This window comes from Gigantopelta aegis, chromosome 10 (assembly GCF_016097555.1).
Source record: "Gigantopelta aegis isolate Gae_Host chromosome 10, Gae_host_genome, whole genome shotgun sequence".
In the NCBI taxonomy this organism is placed as follows: domain Eukaryota; kingdom Metazoa; phylum Mollusca; class Gastropoda; order Neomphalida; family Peltospiridae; genus Gigantopelta; species Gigantopelta aegis.
In genome coordinates, this window is record NC_054708.1 from 9,005,996 (window position 1) to 9,023,129 (window position 17,134).

Sequence of the window (17,134 nt, forward strand, 5' to 3'; positions counted from 1 at the left end):
TCTAACAATTTGATGAGTGGGCCAAAGTAGGGTTTTAGTGATGTCATGAACGTGAATATTCTCAGAAAGAAAGAAATGTTTTATTTAACGACGCACTCAACACATTTTATTTACGGTTATATGGCGTCAGACATATGGTTAAGGACCACACAGAGTTTGAAAGGAAACCCGCTGTCGCCACTACATGGGCTACTCTTTCCGATTAGCAGCAAGGGATCTTTTATTTGCGCTTCCACAGGCAGGATAGCACAAACCATGGCCTTTGTTGAACCAGTTATGGATCACTGGTCGGTGCAAGTGGTTTACACCTACCCACTGAGCCTTGCGGAGCACTCGCTTAGGGTTTGGAGTTGGTATTTGGATTAATAATCCCATGCCTCGACTGGGATCTGAACCCAGTACCTACCAGCCTGTAGACCGATGGCCTAACCACGACGCCACCGAGGCTGGTGAATATTCTCAGTATACAATTTGACCAATGTTGTAAATGACTGTGAAGAATACATGTACAAAATACTGGGTATTACTTGTGACCTATCATTCGCAACAGCAGCCTTGTGTTATAAGTGAAATTTTTTTTGTTTAACGACACCACTAGAGCACATTAATTTATTAATCACCGACTAATGGATATCAAACATTTGGTAATTCTGACATAATAGTCCTAGACAAAACCCACTTCAATGATTAATAAATCAATGTACTCTAGTTGTGTCGTTAAACAAAACAAACATTTTAAATCCTAAAACAAATAAAAGTTTCTTTTGTTTTACAGCACATTGATTAAGCAATCATCGGTTAGCGAGGACAGCGCAGACCACACCACGGCCTTTGATAAGTCAGTCGTCCGGCACTGTTGTTTTGGACGGGAAAACATCTAATTGGTCTGCCAAGGAGGTTTGACATTGGCAAATACTGAGTAGTATTATGTAATGCAAGATTACTGCAACTTGAAACAAAACACAAACAAACATTTCTTTATATAGGAATACTTCCCATTTGTTTTATTTGATATAAGTGTAAAAACGTGCATAAATAGCAAAAAGGCAATATCACAGCTTTGGAAGATTTGTCATTCACATTTTAAACTTTCCCTAACCTGTTCAGCAGATAACATACAGATTAAAAGGAATGACACTGTATTGTTTAGACGTTAACTGCTACAAAGTAGAATCATTCGGTCAGTGTAACAATCTAATCGTAGTGCATTCAGAAATAGAGATTTAAAACATTCTGTCATTATAACAGTTTAATCGTAGTGCAATCTATAAACAGAGGTTTGAAACATTCGGTTAATATAACAATATAATCGTAGTGCATTCTGTAATAGAGGTTTAAAACATTCGACCAGCATAAAATTCTAATCGTGGTGCAATCTGTAAACAGACATTCGAAACATTCAGTCAGTTAAAAGAGTCTAATCGTAGTGCCTACTTTAATGGTGGTTTGAAACATTCGGTCAGTATAACAATCGTGGTGCATTCTGTAAACAGAGATTTGAAACATTCCACCAGTGTAACAGTCTAATCGTTGTGCACTCTGTAATGGTGGTTTGAAACATTCGGTCAGTATAACAGTTGTGGTGCATTCTGTAAACAGATTTGAAACATTCCATCAGTATAACAATCTTCTTTAATAGAAATTTGTCTTCGACTTCATTTTCGCCTGGTGCACCTATACCTAACTAACTGTTAAAAGGTCAGTCGACTAATACTCCTTTTTATTACTACTGAAATATATTATGACAAAAAGACATGCAATGGAAGACGAGTCAAATTATTTTGACCATAGAGAGCTGCAATACATACGATTTTTTACGATATAAAAAAAGAAGAAGAAAATGACGATTTTTTTGTGCATTTTTGGGGCTGGGTTGGATGTTTAAACTGACTCTCGGTGTCCTTGTTAAAATAATTTTGAAGAACATCTTGGAGTTTAGGATTTGCTTTTTTCTGTGTAATAGGATTCGTAGTATATTCAATTTAGATTTACAATAGAACGTAATAAATAAACTGAAACCTCAGGGAGAACGAAATGATGTTGGGCCACCGAAAAACTGTAACAATATCCGTTTTTATTATGTATATAAATATGTAATAGTGTATATGTATGTTTGAAAATATATCTGCAAAACACAATGTATTAAACATCTATGTATTAAGAACAATGAAACTGGAAAACGTTTACTTCTGTTGAAAATGGTAATTATTTATTTGATGTTAATATTTGATGATGTACATACCAACATACCATACCGTATGCTATACGGGAGGTTTTATTAGTGAATTATGTTTCTCAGAAAGACAACTGTTATCTGTGGGGAAAATGTTTTCTTTTTTCTTTTCTTTTTTCTCTTTAAATTTTGTGTTTCGTATACGTTTGGTGTTTTTAAATGTCTGAGTGGAACCCCGCTGCCGCAATGTGATCTTCAGTGGGTTTTCCCCACAGACAAAGAAAACATCAACTATGGTCTTTAAATACCAGATACGAATCACTGCTTGGAACGGTAAAAAAAAATGTAATGGTTCCACCGAGGAGACCGTTGCTATGATTTACTTGAACACAAGCGGAAGCTATATTAATGAACGACGTCCTAAAATTGGGTTGACCTGCCATTTATAGTTTGTAAAATATATAGCAAAAAAATAAAAAAATAAAAATCTTATGTAGACTTCAATACAAAAGATTTATCACACTTACTCGACCTTGACCGTTGATGTATGTATGCACCCATGACTAAGGTGTGTATTTCTCCTTTGATATAGGTCTCTATCTGTGAAGTTTAGTTGACACAACAATGACAGGTTATAAGCGACTGTCATAGACGAGACAAAAATAACCCAAGCCTGGTTTTCATAAAATCTGTAATCCGTCGCCGAATGACGCAGACTAACGAAAGATCGACGCAAATTGATGCCAGTCGATGCGCACTAACGCAGGTCGATTCAGACTGAGACAGATCGACGCATACTGATGTAGATCGACGCAGATCAACGCAGCCTGACGCCAATCAATGCAGACTGACGCAGATCGACGCACACTGACGAAGACTGACGTAGATCAACGCAGGCTGACGCCAGTCAATGCAGACTGACGCAGATCGACGCATATTGACGCAGATCAACACAGATGGACGCAAATCAATGTAAACTGATGCAGAACAAAGAAAATTGTACAAGAACCCAATCGCAGACGGTCTGAAATCTGCTGAATTCTGAAAATGCATCTGCATCGATCTGCGACGGTTTGCATCGATCTGTGTTCATTACAGGTTTTACGAAAACCAGGCTTGACATGAAAATGCACCAGGCTGAAATGTCACCGATTACGACCAGATGTATTAAAATTCACGAAGAATATGAAGACTATTCCCGACATGATCACATGGTGCAGGTGGGATGGAGGGGAGACAACTAACTGCTTTGGCTTATTTGGTTTTACATATAATTATGTGGTAATTTTTCATGCAGTTTTTTTATATTTTATGCACGTCGGGTTTTCATGCAATGTTTATGTATAAAGGGTTTTCATGCAATGTTTATGCATAAAGGGTTTTCATACAATTTTGTGTTATGCATGATGCATTAAACTATGGTGGATTACACTATTATGTATGGTGGGGTTTTATACACTTTTATACATGGTGGGTTATTCAACAGGATTATATGCATGGTTATATACATTTTATGCAAGATGTTATCTTATACATTATTATTAAATGCATGGTATATTCAAATATATTCGGTGGGTGGTTGCTCTGTATTCTCTGGTTGGTGGCCATTAAAACAAATCCACTCCAAAATCCTCCCTTAGCCGCCATGTGAAAAGGTCTGGTACAGTCGTTAGATATACAAACTGTTAACGTACATAAAGAAAGGACAACTAGTGGAAAAAGTCACAACACCGATAATGGTAAAACAGTGCAAGAATAAGTGCACAAGATAATAATAATTATTATTATAATAATAACAACAGGTGAAAAACAGTGATAAAACATTAATATCAAAATATGAATTTTAAATCCGAAAATAGGTGAAATATTATCAATACATATAATATACTATGTACACTTGATTTCAGTTTCGATAACTGCATAATATTATGTTTCACCATTCACAGTTTCACGCAAGTTAAATATGATAACATGTTAAATGATCGTAAAGGGACCACGGGAGATTGGGCGCTTCCAGTTATGATTACTGGTAGGGGTGTAATTCGAGAAGTTTGCTTTGTTTAACGACACCAGTAGAGCACATTGATTTATTAATCATCTACTACTGGATGTCAAACATTTTGTAATTTTGACATATAGTCTTAGAGAAGAAACCCACTACATTTCAACTTCAACTTATTTTCGTGCTTATATCCAATTAAGGTTTAAGCACGCTGTCCTGGGCACACACCTCATATATCTGGACTGTCCGTCTAGGACACTGGGTTAGTGGTTAGTGAAAGAGAAGAGGGTGTAATGGTCTCACACCTACCCATTAAGTCATTAAAACTCGCTCTGGGTGGGAAATGGTACCGAGCTGCGAACCCTGTACCTACCAGCCTCATGTCCGATGGCCTAACCATGTCACCACCGAGGCCGGTGGAAACCCGCTGCATTAAACCATGAGTAGCAAGGGATCTTTTATAAGCACCATCCCACAGACACATACCACAGCATATACCACGGCATTTGGTATACAGGTCATGGTGCACTGGCTGGAACGCGACATATACCAATGGGTCCACCGACGGGGATCGATCCCAAACTGACCGCGCATTAAGTGAACGCTTTACAGCAGGGCTACATCCCGCCCCCTTTCGAGAAGTATTAATTTCAATTAAATTGCAAATGAAGCCAAACTATTAATTTGTATTCCGTAGTATTCCAATTAGAAAACAACCCGTCTCACTCTTACTTAGTTATAATCATTTTTTGGAACAGCTCTGGTCAATTAGCGGTGATCTACTTCAATATGGATTCCCTTCCACCCCGAAAAAAGAAAAGAAACCTAACCAAAATCGCACTGAACGTCGTCTGATTATTGCCAGTATTCCGAGAAATCGTCAGTGCAGATAAATGTCGAAAGCCAGCCGTGGTTGACAGATACACGGCGGAGAAAATTGTACAAAGTCCACTTGGCCAGACACTTAATGATACAGTCTGCTTTCTCGCATTTACGAAATGGAAAACTCGACCAAAATAAAATATTACATACATTTTGTTTTTGTATTGACAACCTAAACACTGGAAGTGATATCTGTCCCTCCTGTTTTAAAATCCTGGATCCAGCGGCGGATCCAGGATATTGTTTTTTGGGGGTGGGGGTAGGGGCTGAGGGGGAAAAAAGGAACAAAAGGGCAAACCTTCTCTCTTTCTCTCTCTAGCACATACACACGCACAAACACATACGCACGCACACACACACAAACACACAAACCACACCATAGTATACCAGTGCCCCGTTTCACAAAGCGATCTTAGCCCTAAGATCACCATAAGTGCATAACTACCTACTGCACTTAAGGTGAACTTAGTGCTAATATCGCTTCGTGGAACGGGGTCCAGTTCTCCAAGAAATCCTCCCTTTGAATCTTTTTCCACGAGTATTAAACGACCTTAGTTTTTAAGGTTTTTTTCGTCATAACCTCTGTGGTTCCTGCGATCATTCGAGTATAAACTGAACATCTGTACAGCACTTCATTAAATAAACAATGATTAAAACGTACATTTCATAGATAACACAGATACAAGTAACAATGATGATTTAAAAAGATATATATTTCGGTTACATAATAAAAGTATTCAATCTATTAACAGACAACATGCTGAGAAATAGTGTAACACCATTTTGCATAAGAGATAATGTAGAATATGGTAAATCATGTTAATACACATATAATGATAAAATAAGTTAAAGGGACTGTCCTAAGTCATCTGCCTTTGTAATATGCTTCTGATTAACAAAAGCCTTTTTAACAACTACAATCACAAGTTAAGTATATTTTCTTGTTTAGTAGATCAATGTCTGTAGTATATTTAATGTGTTTTTGATCATCCTAATGTTTTGTGGTAGCCAAAATTTCTTTTTACTTCCTAATATTATTATGGGGGGGGTGTGGGGGCGGGACGTAGCCTAATGGTAAAGCGCTCGCTTGATGCGTGGTCGGTCTAGGATCGATTCTTGTCGGTGGACCCATTGGGCTATTTCTCGTTCCAGCCAGTGCACCACGGCTGATATATCAGAGGTGGTGGTATGTGCTATCCTGTCTGTGGGATGGTGCTTATAAACAATCCTTTGTTACCAATGAGAAAAATGTTGCGGTTTTTCTCTTTAAGACTATATGTTAAAATTATCAAATGTTTGACATCCAATAGCCGACGATTAAATAGTCAATGTGCTCTAGTTGTGTCGTTAAATAAAAACGAACTTTTTAACTTTTCGGGTGTATGAAATTTGGTAAAGTCTTCCCCAAGTTCAACCAGCAAACGTTTCGCTAACGTTCGCTAACTATTTGATTGGTTCCCAATGCTAAAAACTCCAGTGGTATAGGAGCATGTAAATAAATATTTGAATGGTTCCCAACGTGGTCATTTGGTTTACCGTGAAGTGCACAAACAAGTCTTGCGGACGTTTTTCAGCTCGGACTGGCTGAACGCAGCACTGGTCACGGTTTTTAGAAAGATTCCTGATGGCGATCAGAAACACTTTGTATAGAAAGACACTGATATTTTGAACAAGAAAATGCATTTCACATGTAATTTTAGTAATTTAGTATGTCGGTCGGAAACGTGTTACAGTCTCTTTAATACACATAGTATATAAGAAATATTCATATGAAAAGCCAAAACCCTCTCAGTCGTGTCATGTGTACTAAAACTACGCGAAGAAAGCACTAGTCATGCTACACGGGTATCGTAACGTTTCATTTGCATAACGAGTTAACGTATTTACATTGGATTACGTATCTACAGAATGTACAATGCGAGTCTTATGACAAGGCATAGTGATGCTTCTAAAACCAGAACCCTAGCCCATTCACCATTCATTTTTAAGATACCGATATATAATTGTCAATTCAAAATTCAACATCCGTTATTAACCTAACCTTACAGAACATGGTTGTTTGCCGTAACCCGAAGATTCGTAAATAAGTGCCTTTTTAAATGTTCACTTCCGATTCCGGGAATGTACCGACATTTTGTTTTTGGGTAGGATTGTTGCGGTTGTTATTATTGTTGCTGTTTGTTGTTTCTTTGCTGTTGTTGTTGTTGGGGGGGGGGGGGGGGGGGGGGTGCTGTTGTTTGGGTTTTTTAAGGGTCCAGATAAAATGCTATGCTAATACTCTTTTCACTTACTTATTTATTTTTTTTAAACTAAAAAAAAAATACATCGAAAACAATAATTATTGGTGTCGGCCCTTTTTTCCTAGGTAGGGCCTGGATACCGAAAACACACATTTGTTTTTAAGCCTGAACGTCCCACTCGCGATGTCTGGCATACCGTAAGATGTTATATTCGGTTCGTTAAGTCAGTTAGTAATGAAGTAATACACTTTAAATACAGTATTTGAGATACTGTACCACAAACAGGATATTTTGAATGTCAAGGTCGCGGGGTACTGCAGTCAAGAGCGGTCTAGCATTCCTCAAATCTTAGACAGACGTAATGATAGCATCATCCGGGTAATTACAGGAATAGACGGAATTCAGTCGTGCTTTCGCCCAATCTAATTAAAATTAGCTCCACTATTACATGTGGATCTAACAGCAGCCAGTTGGAGCTCAAACATTGGCATTTCTCGCTCATTTTTGCATTGAGAAAAATAGTGCTTTGTGCTTGCGAAGCGAAATGCACAAACTTGATACGGTAGCAACAGTATGACCTCTCTCAGCTCGCAAGTCACGGCGACCGACACCAAGCTATATTTTGATACATCTACATTTGTATTCCATTATTTGGCAATAATAATTCAATTTACCGAAGTTCTGTGCAACATATTCGTATTGCAATTAATGGACAGTGACAAGACTGCGAAATGTCCATCACGTTAGAACGACATGCTACAGTTGTTGGAATAAAATAAATCAATGTCAGACTCTTCATTTATGCAAAAAAAACTAAACCAAAAAACAAACAATTAAACAACCCCACATTACTATGTGGTTGTATAGATTAATAATTCATGTTGAATGTTTTACAAATCAGTCGGGTTACAGCAAACAATAACTGTTTCATTTATGACCTAAATTAGGTATTCAAATAGAGACCACTTCTGCCACCACAAACCACAAGACCCACAACAGGCGCTTGCAAGTCTGCGACCCCATGATCATTTCTTACTCATCTTATTATGGTGACACTGAAATAGGAAATTCACCTTAGTAACAGTTCAGTCAGAAATTATTCTACTCTTACCCTAGACAAAACTATGTAGTCACGCCACGTAGTCACATAACTGAAACAGCATGTGGATAAATTATACATTTATTTTATTGTTATAAAACCAACGAGTGTAGAATATTTCTGACAGTACATATTGCGACCAGTATATTATGGCACAACATAATTTGAATCGCCTAATTGATACACGACACGCATATTGTATTACTTAATGTGTATATGTTGTTGTTTGTACTAAGAATACATGTACTTACGTTTCAATTGGTTTATTGATTTTCTTATAATATTCACATTACAGGGCTGTCCGTAGCGGGGGATTGGGGGAGGGAGAGGGGCAAGTAGTATGATAGTTGGCCGAAATGAAAAGTGTATAAAAGTGCCCCCTTTTAAATGATCTTTTTGTTTAGCTGGATAACATCCGAATTTACTGTCCTGATTATTTTTCCTGTCCTTTCCTAGTTTTCTCCAATACTACCCTGCATTACGCTCCAAGGGCGGATCCGACGGAGGGGGCCAGTGGAACCTGACCCTCCTAAAAACATTTTTTTAAAGTGCTCCTTTTTTTCAACAATATGTTTACAATTTTCAATGAAGTGCCCTTTTCAAGAAGTTGGTTCATGTACCCATTACCCTTTCTCCCCTCTGGCCTCCCTGCAATAGTTCCTGGTCTGCCCTTGCGTTCAATCGTAGCTATAGTCATTCAAGGACGCGACGTCTGTCTGAGACATCAGTGTGTTCTCACGTACCAGACAGACATGTTGTTAAACGCCCCTAACAAGACATTTGTCCAGCCCGTTCTGTGTTGCAGACTACTTCACCATTTGACTTCATTCCGTCAATACACCAGGCTACAGAGAAAACAAAATTTGAGAAGAGGGATAGACAGTTTTTTCAGTCTTCTATTTTCTTAATTTAAGCGGGCATCTCTATTTAGTAACTACTCTTAAAAGACATCCTGTTCTCTCAAATGTACCAGTAGTACAGCTGTATCTGTCTGAAGTGGGCTTCATAATTTCAGTTAATAATGAGTGTTGTAACTTCCAAGTTTGGTAATTGTAGATATTCAACTTTTACGTACGTCCATTAGTCTCGTCAATTCACTGATTACTGAAGCAATGATTAGAAGAAACTGGAAAAGAGCTCAAACCAAAATCTGATTAATAGGTATTTTCTCTGGATTTCTGCAATATTTTTGCTTTTTTATTATTTTTGCTTAAGTATGAAATAATAATGAAGTATACGTGTGTATGTACTGTATGCATGGCAATAATCATAAAAGAGCACCGTATTTAAAAAATGTTTTAAAAAGAAGCAAGTTTTAGCAATAAGAAAGTGTCCTCATAAAGTGATCTATTGGTAATTTATTTCATGAATACAAAATAAGCATAGGTCGTTCAGTATTCATGTTTGGTGGACCAATATTTATGTCATGTACAGTTTTTAATCATTAAACGCCAGGATTCTGCGGGATTCTGGTAAATTGTACGCCATGACATTCTGCCCTTTTGGCCACCGGGATTTCCGTCCATCAAAACAGGACTTAATTCATAATAGGAAAATGCTTAGGCGTGTGGGCGTTAATCATGTCTTTTTAAGATTGTTTTACTATTGTTTTGCCAACGCTGTAACTATTGGGGAAGGGGCCTAGGGGGCAGTTGCCACTATTTGTACTGCTCATCCATAGTTATTTTAGGCCAGGTACGGCCTTGTTTGGCTGGGTTTATTTTATTTTGATTGACAGGAGCTACTTACGTATGCTGTTTTTCCCAGAGTAAAAATCGTTAAAAGCAATGAAGCAATAGCCGATAGTCGATTATTCAATAAAATATACTTTTTAAATCTATCTCGATTAATTACAACATGCACCAAAGAGAGCCAAACATTCATGCCAAAATGATTGTTTAAAAAAAAATTCAAATCTAAATATCCGCCCACTCTGCGATGGTTGGACGTGGGTGGACTTCGGACACTACAACGGTTCCGATCTTTCCCGAACTGTTTTGTCTGCTAACGCTACTAAGGGGCCGCGTGGCATTGGCTGTGCTCGTTGCATTGGAAGACATTTTGCTATTTGATTCAGATTTGTTTATGAAACCTGCACTACCGTCTCTGCTAATCATTGATTCAGATTTCTTCAAGGACCCGACACTACCGTCTCTAATAATCTTTGATTCAGATTTCTTCAAGGACCCGACACTAGGGTCCCTGCTGATCTTTGATTCAGATTTCTTTAAAGACCCTGCGCTAGCGTCCCTGCTAATTTGCGGTTTCACCGTTATCACTTTGCTCGATGAAGCTGAACTGTAACTCTGGTTGTCTGTCGTCGCTTTGGAGTCACGTCTGCTACCGTTATGAACGCTGCCGCCATTTTGAAGCATCTTCAGCTCCAGTGCATCCGGGTCTGCCATCGTTGACGTATTTCCGTTATTTGTCGTGTTGTCGGACTCCATCGTGCTGGTGGTTTTGGTTGATTTCCGACGCGAACTTGGAGGCTGGAAAACTCTCTTAACCCTGTAATAAACAAAGTAAATTACTGTATCTACGTCTAGTTCATATATTGTGCAGATTTGTAAATCTATTAAGTACATTCGGCATTGTCAGCAATGAAATGTTATAGCAGGTGGATTTTATAATATATAAGACTAAGTTCATGTATTGATATAAACTCTTTTAACACAGTGGTCCCTTTCAACTTGATATGTTTTTTGTTGATGAGATTCACTTCAATAACTTGTAGGCGCATGGATACTTCATTAACAGCCAGTTTCACTTTGTTACAGGCCTAAAACAATTCTTTAACAATAAGGCCAAATGAAATAAAATGTTGTGACTATCATTTTGGTAATAGCATGCACACTACGTACACCGACTCAATCAATGTAATGTATTTACAATTAAAACAAAAACAAAAAGACAAAACTATTTTCATACGCGTTTAATAACATGCGCATGCGAATTACTTTTCACAATGATGGGGACTCTTGGTGTTGGCAACAATCAAGCATGTCATGACTAACGTTTAATGGTTAGTGTCAGTATTTCTGTACACATTATGAAAAGATGCACCATGCCGTAAAATGGATTTTAAAATCTCTACATCTAAAACAGCCATCTCATTTTAGCAGCCACTTTTCGATACCACCTGACATTATCAGTTTTGACAGTGATTCATGAGTGCATTGCGTCACAGCTGTCTACAAAAATGCACAGAGTTCTGTCTTGTGCAGGTTTAAATGTGTCGAACTAGTATTGAGACTGGCAGAGCTCCTGCGTATGAGTTTGTTGGGTTTTTTGTTGTTTTTTAAAACAATATCTACTCAAAGAAATGAAGTGGATTGGTAAGAAGGCGATGAGCCTATATAAATGCCTCTCCACGAGATGATGTTACATACTGTAAAACATTCAATGAATCACAGACGAGTCGGGAACGATGTACTGTCCAGTGGAATGGCAGTCCTCCAAGAGACAAAGCACAAAACAGTGGTGGTGTCGTGGTTAAGCCATCGGACATAAGGTTGATAGGTACAGAGTTCGCAGCCCGGTACCTGCTCCCACCCAGAGCGAGTTTATACGACTCAGTGGATAGGTGTGAGATCACTACACCCTCTTCGCTCTCACTAATCACTAACAACTAACACACTGTCCTGGACAGACAGCCCAGATAGCTGAGGTGTGTGCCTAGGACAGCGTGCTTGAACCTTAATTGGATATAAGCACGAAAATAAGTCATGGTAAGACACGAATTTTGATTATAATAACGGTTTTGCAATTTGTTGTTCCGATTTCAGTTGTCATAAGTACTATTTATGCAAATCAATTAATTAGATTATAATGCAAATTCACCTGTAATTTACAGGTTCTGTCTCATAGGTACCTCTAAACAACAACCCCGGGGGTAATGCTATGGTTTATAAATATATATAATGAATATATATATATATATATATATATATAACCACAGCATTACCCCCGGGGTTATTGTGTGCTGGAACATGTACTGTACAGAAATTATGTTTTATATGAGCTGAAAGTTGTTGCAATCTTGTTCTCAGAAATCAAAACAAAGTTATTTCGTGATATCACCGTTTACAATTGTTTCATCCACACTTTGGAACATAAAAACTTGAAATTATGAATCATTCCTTTTTCTTTTATTATATCTTTAAAAATTATTTACAATGAAAACCATTTTAAAAAGTCACTTTGACCCAGAATAAAGTTTCGGAATATTTCAATCAAAAGGAGATGATCGACATTAAAGTTGGCAGACTGTCGATGGATGGTGGGATGTCGTATACGTCTATATAGGAGAAGCTCCACCGACGAAGCTGTAACAGAAGTTACACAGTGAAAGGAAAGAAGACTAGCTAACACCTGAATGAATTTCCATTTAAAACACCAACAGAAACTATCAGACAATACTTACGTAAATAAACCAGTCAGCATACCTTGAACCCAGTTTGCAAGCGTTCTCACCCAGAACGTATAACACTTTTAGAGTCTAGACTTAAGACTTCACAGTCGTTAGATGAAACACAAATCGATTACTTTTGCTCAGTTTTCATGGATGATGTTCGTTCTTCCTTGCAGTAGTTTCTAGTCGTTCAGCCTCATTTATAATTTCCTCTTATTACGTCAGCAGTAAGTCTATCAATATCCACAATCAACAAAAGAGTTTGCAAATGCAAGTTGAGTACATACGTTTTTGCCAGTCAAATTGTTTTCCTTCAATTAACAATATTCATTTCTGTCAGTCAAAGTTTTTTTTTTTTAAATTGACCATATTCGTTTTTGTCAGGCAAATTGTTTTCTTTAAATTCACCATTTTCGTGTTTGTCAGTCAAATTGTTTTCTTTGAATTAACCATATACGTTTTTGTCAGCCAAATTATTTTCTTTAAATTAACCATACACGTTTTTATCAGTCAAATTGTTTTGTTTAAATTGACCATTATACGTTTTTGTCTGTTAAATTGTTTTCTTTAAAGATCAAATTAACTGGACAACTGCGTACCTATATTTTGCACTAATTTAGTAAGATCTGCAAAGTGACATAAGAGAAAGTTTTGAAATGAAAAAGAACATGAAAATAAGCAACTCAAATAAGAACTTTTTCAGGTGTCGAGTCACCTAAAGCCTGGCTTCCTTAAAATCATACCATGTCACCGATCATCGCAGACTGACACAAACAAACACAGACGCTTTGAAATAAGACGGATCTGCGGAACAGAGCCAAGTTCAGCCAACCGTTTGTCGCTAACGCTCTGTAAACAGTATGCGACTGGGTTCCACAAAATCTGTCTTTGTCATCGTCGATCTGCGTCAGTCTGCATATTTTACGGAAACCTGGCTTTCTGAAGGAATCTACTCTACTCATCTCTATATAACAGTGTTCATAAAGAGTCAAAACGTACTGAGTTTTGATTTTTAAACAGTAAAACAGTAAACAAAATTTCAGGGAGAAGGTGCAACGTCCGAAGAAGGTGCACGTACGGTATTCCACACTACACTAGCATGAATAATATACAGACGAGGGGTATGCACTGCAGCACCCCCTGGATCCGTGATTGTAAGGACAGCATTTTCAATTTACTGTTATACCTGTTTTCTTTAAATAGATAATGGGCGGGACGTAGCCCAGTGGTAAAGCGCTCGCTTGATGCGTGGGCAGTCTGGGATCGATCCCAGTCTGTAGAACCATTGGGATATTTCTCGTTCCAGATAGTGTACCACGACTGCTATAATAAAGGCCTTTCTATATGTTATCCTGTCTATGGGATGGTGCATATAAAAGATCCCTTTTTCTAATAGAAAAATGCAGAGGGTTTCCTTTCTAAGACTATTATGTGAAAATGACCAAATGTTTGACATTCAATAGCCGATGATAATTAAATTAATGTGCTCTATTAATTGATTGGTCAATCACAAATCGGTATTCGGTTACTGTTTGTCATTCATATGATACTCATTTAAGGTATCAGCCCTACCAAGGGGCGGATCTAGGATTTTGAGAAGAGGGTTGTACGTTTAATAAGTTAGGCTGTCAAACTGTAGGTGTAACATCAGCAAAGCCTACAAAGACAGAATACCAAAACCACTTGAGAATGTTATATTGTACTGTGTGTATTCTGCAAAGAAGGGTCATGTGTTGGTGCTGGGTGAGGGTAGACTCTTGGCAGATAAATGGGGTTTAAATCCCCTAAATTCACTTTTGGATCCGTCACTGGTGTATTCTTCTGGATCAATAAAACTATTCTTTAAAAACTACGCTTGAAAATGTGTGCCTGGTCATTCTGTTTGATAAACAATAATGTTATTAAACCACCAAAGGTTTTAAAGCATACACACCACACAGTACAGTACATACATGGATAAAAGACAAACACCACACTAGAAAATATTTAAGCATTCTCGCTTCATACTGGAACAGTATTTAGTGCAAAATGCATTTGAAACAGGAAGAAGAAACGTTCAGTGAAATTGCAAGAAAATAGATTCGAAAATAGAATTTTAAAAATAACACAAACAGAAATGTTAATAATTAATAATATTAATATTATGAAAGTCAAAAGTGCCGAGTGAAAATGCCAAAAATGTTAAATGGTGATTAAAAAATATATATTTTAAAGTGTAGTTAATTGTGTGAATTAGTCACTAAAACCAATACTTTACTTGTAAATAGCCTTTTTTAGAAAACCTTCGGGCGGGTTACTGAAATGAACATATAAACAGTTAAAACAAAATGAAAAAGGTAATAGCAAACTCGCACATAACATTATAAATGTAGGTTCAGTCTGTACAGAGTTTGGGATGCCAACTAAATAATATGAAGTGGAGGTTTTCGTGAACACTTGGACCAGTTGAATTGCAATAGGTATATGCACATGCGATGTTACAATATATGTTACAATTCAGTATTTACTGTAGTACCAAGGTAACTACAAATACATACCATATATACTATATCACTATATGTACAATACTGAGCTATACTGAAACTACGACATTGAATATGATTATGATTCAAGGCATGTGCTACTAATGCCACAATAATAATATGCTATAATTCTTAGGCTACAACCACTTTACTATACATATTACAATACAAAAACCGTAATAACATACACAGAGAATACTACCCATGTGACTGTTAGACACCATTTACTTTACGAATTGTTTCAAAACGTATCTAAGCGCAAAAGAGACATGGATACGTTTTTAAACAACGAGTTTTAAGATAAATGCTATCAAAGTTAATGCGAGTGTAGTATTTTTTGTGATACATATCCTTAAAACCAAAAACCGATTTACAGCGATTGTAAAATAAGAATACGTCACGGGTATCGGTTGTGTTAAATTCAGCGGATAGTCCGACTCCCCCACGACACGGTGTTAAATGGTTAAATGTTAACTCCCCTCAGTGCTTGCTTCCACAAGGGGTTTTAATTACTGTTAACCCAAGTGTTCACATAACAAATTAAATATTACAATGTATTAAGCATAGATTAACCAAGCAGCCAAGGAAGGGGATGGACGAAACGTTGAAGCAGTTCACAGATTAACGTCGTTTTCGACAATAGTTACATGCATTCCAAATGTTCCTCGGTATACTTACCCATTGCCAAATACACTTTCAAAATCAGTGTCGCTGAAAGCAAAAACAAAAGACAGAAAATAAAACCTTTGATCACTTTTGACATTGGAATGTAGAACATGTTTTATATTTTAAAAATTGAGATGACTGAGCAGTAATAAGCGCTGCATTTGCATTGTGGGATAGTTCTAGTCGATGACACTACTCTACAGGCATTAAAACGTGGATTACATACCACTGAATGATAGAGAAAAGTCTATGGTAAGTTATCATCAAACACAAACACTAACTGTCATTCATTCGTTTATTCATTCATTCATTCATTCATCCATTCATATATTTCGTTTCAAATGTTGTTGTGATACAATACGCTGCAGGGTAGATCTATAATTAAAACACTCCTCAACTGCGGTGACAACACACATGTACAGGCTACACACATTAAAACACAAGTAAGGCGCAATTCTGTTTGTTCGTACTCCGTATGCGGATACGTATAGCTATTCCACAGTGCGTGATCCGTAATACTCACTTTGTATGCCAACAGGTTTCAGATAGCTACAGCAGCTCCTGTGTTTGAGTCTCCGTACGCCCGTGTATACGCGTCTGCGTATTCAATCACTCTATGCATTATCGATTACAGGGGCGGACGTAGCCCAGTGGTAAAGCGCTCGCTCGATGCGCGGTCGGTCTGGGATCGATCCCTGTCGGTGGGCCCATTGGGCTATTTCAGGCCATGGTAGGTGTCTGTGGGATGGTGCATATAAAAGATCCCTTGCTGCTAATCGAAAAGTGTAGCCCATGAAGTGGCGACAGCGTGTTTCCTCTCAATATCTGTATGGTCCTTAACCATATGTCTGACGCCATATAACCGTAAATAAAATGTGCTGAGTGCGTCGTTAAATAAAACATTTCTTTTATCGATTACATATACGCATAGGCATGCCGGATACGGACAAATGACATTTGCGTCTAAAGGTCGCTGCATGCACCAAGACAGGCACGTTTTACGCAAGTTAAATAGATCATTGTATTTACTATGTATATGTGTCCATTGAAGACGCACTTCACTCCTCGCGTCGTTCAACAATGTCCTCATTGATTAGGACATGCAGTGGAATCGCGAACCCTTGAAGTGTGAACGCAGG

General features: G+C 37.6%; 1 protein-coding gene across 2 annotated transcripts in view; it reads right to left on the bottom strand.

The window, feature by feature from the left end:
• Window positions 1-12,005: 12,005 nt before the first annotated feature.
• Window positions 12,006-17,134, bottom strand: part of LOC121382990 — a 125,789-nt gene continuing 120,660 nt past the window's right edge. Inside the window, exons 25-27 of one of the 2 annotated variants that reach the window (XM_041512709.1) lie at window positions 16,008-16,040; window positions 15,065-15,103; window positions 12,006-12,721 (exon numbers count right to left, since the gene is read on the bottom strand). The gene's annotated coding sequence lies outside the window, so the exon portion shown is untranslated. The remainder of the gene's footprint in view (window positions 12,722-15,064; window positions 15,104-16,007; window positions 16,041-17,134) is intronic. The other variant, XM_041512710.1, reaches the window with a different exon arrangement.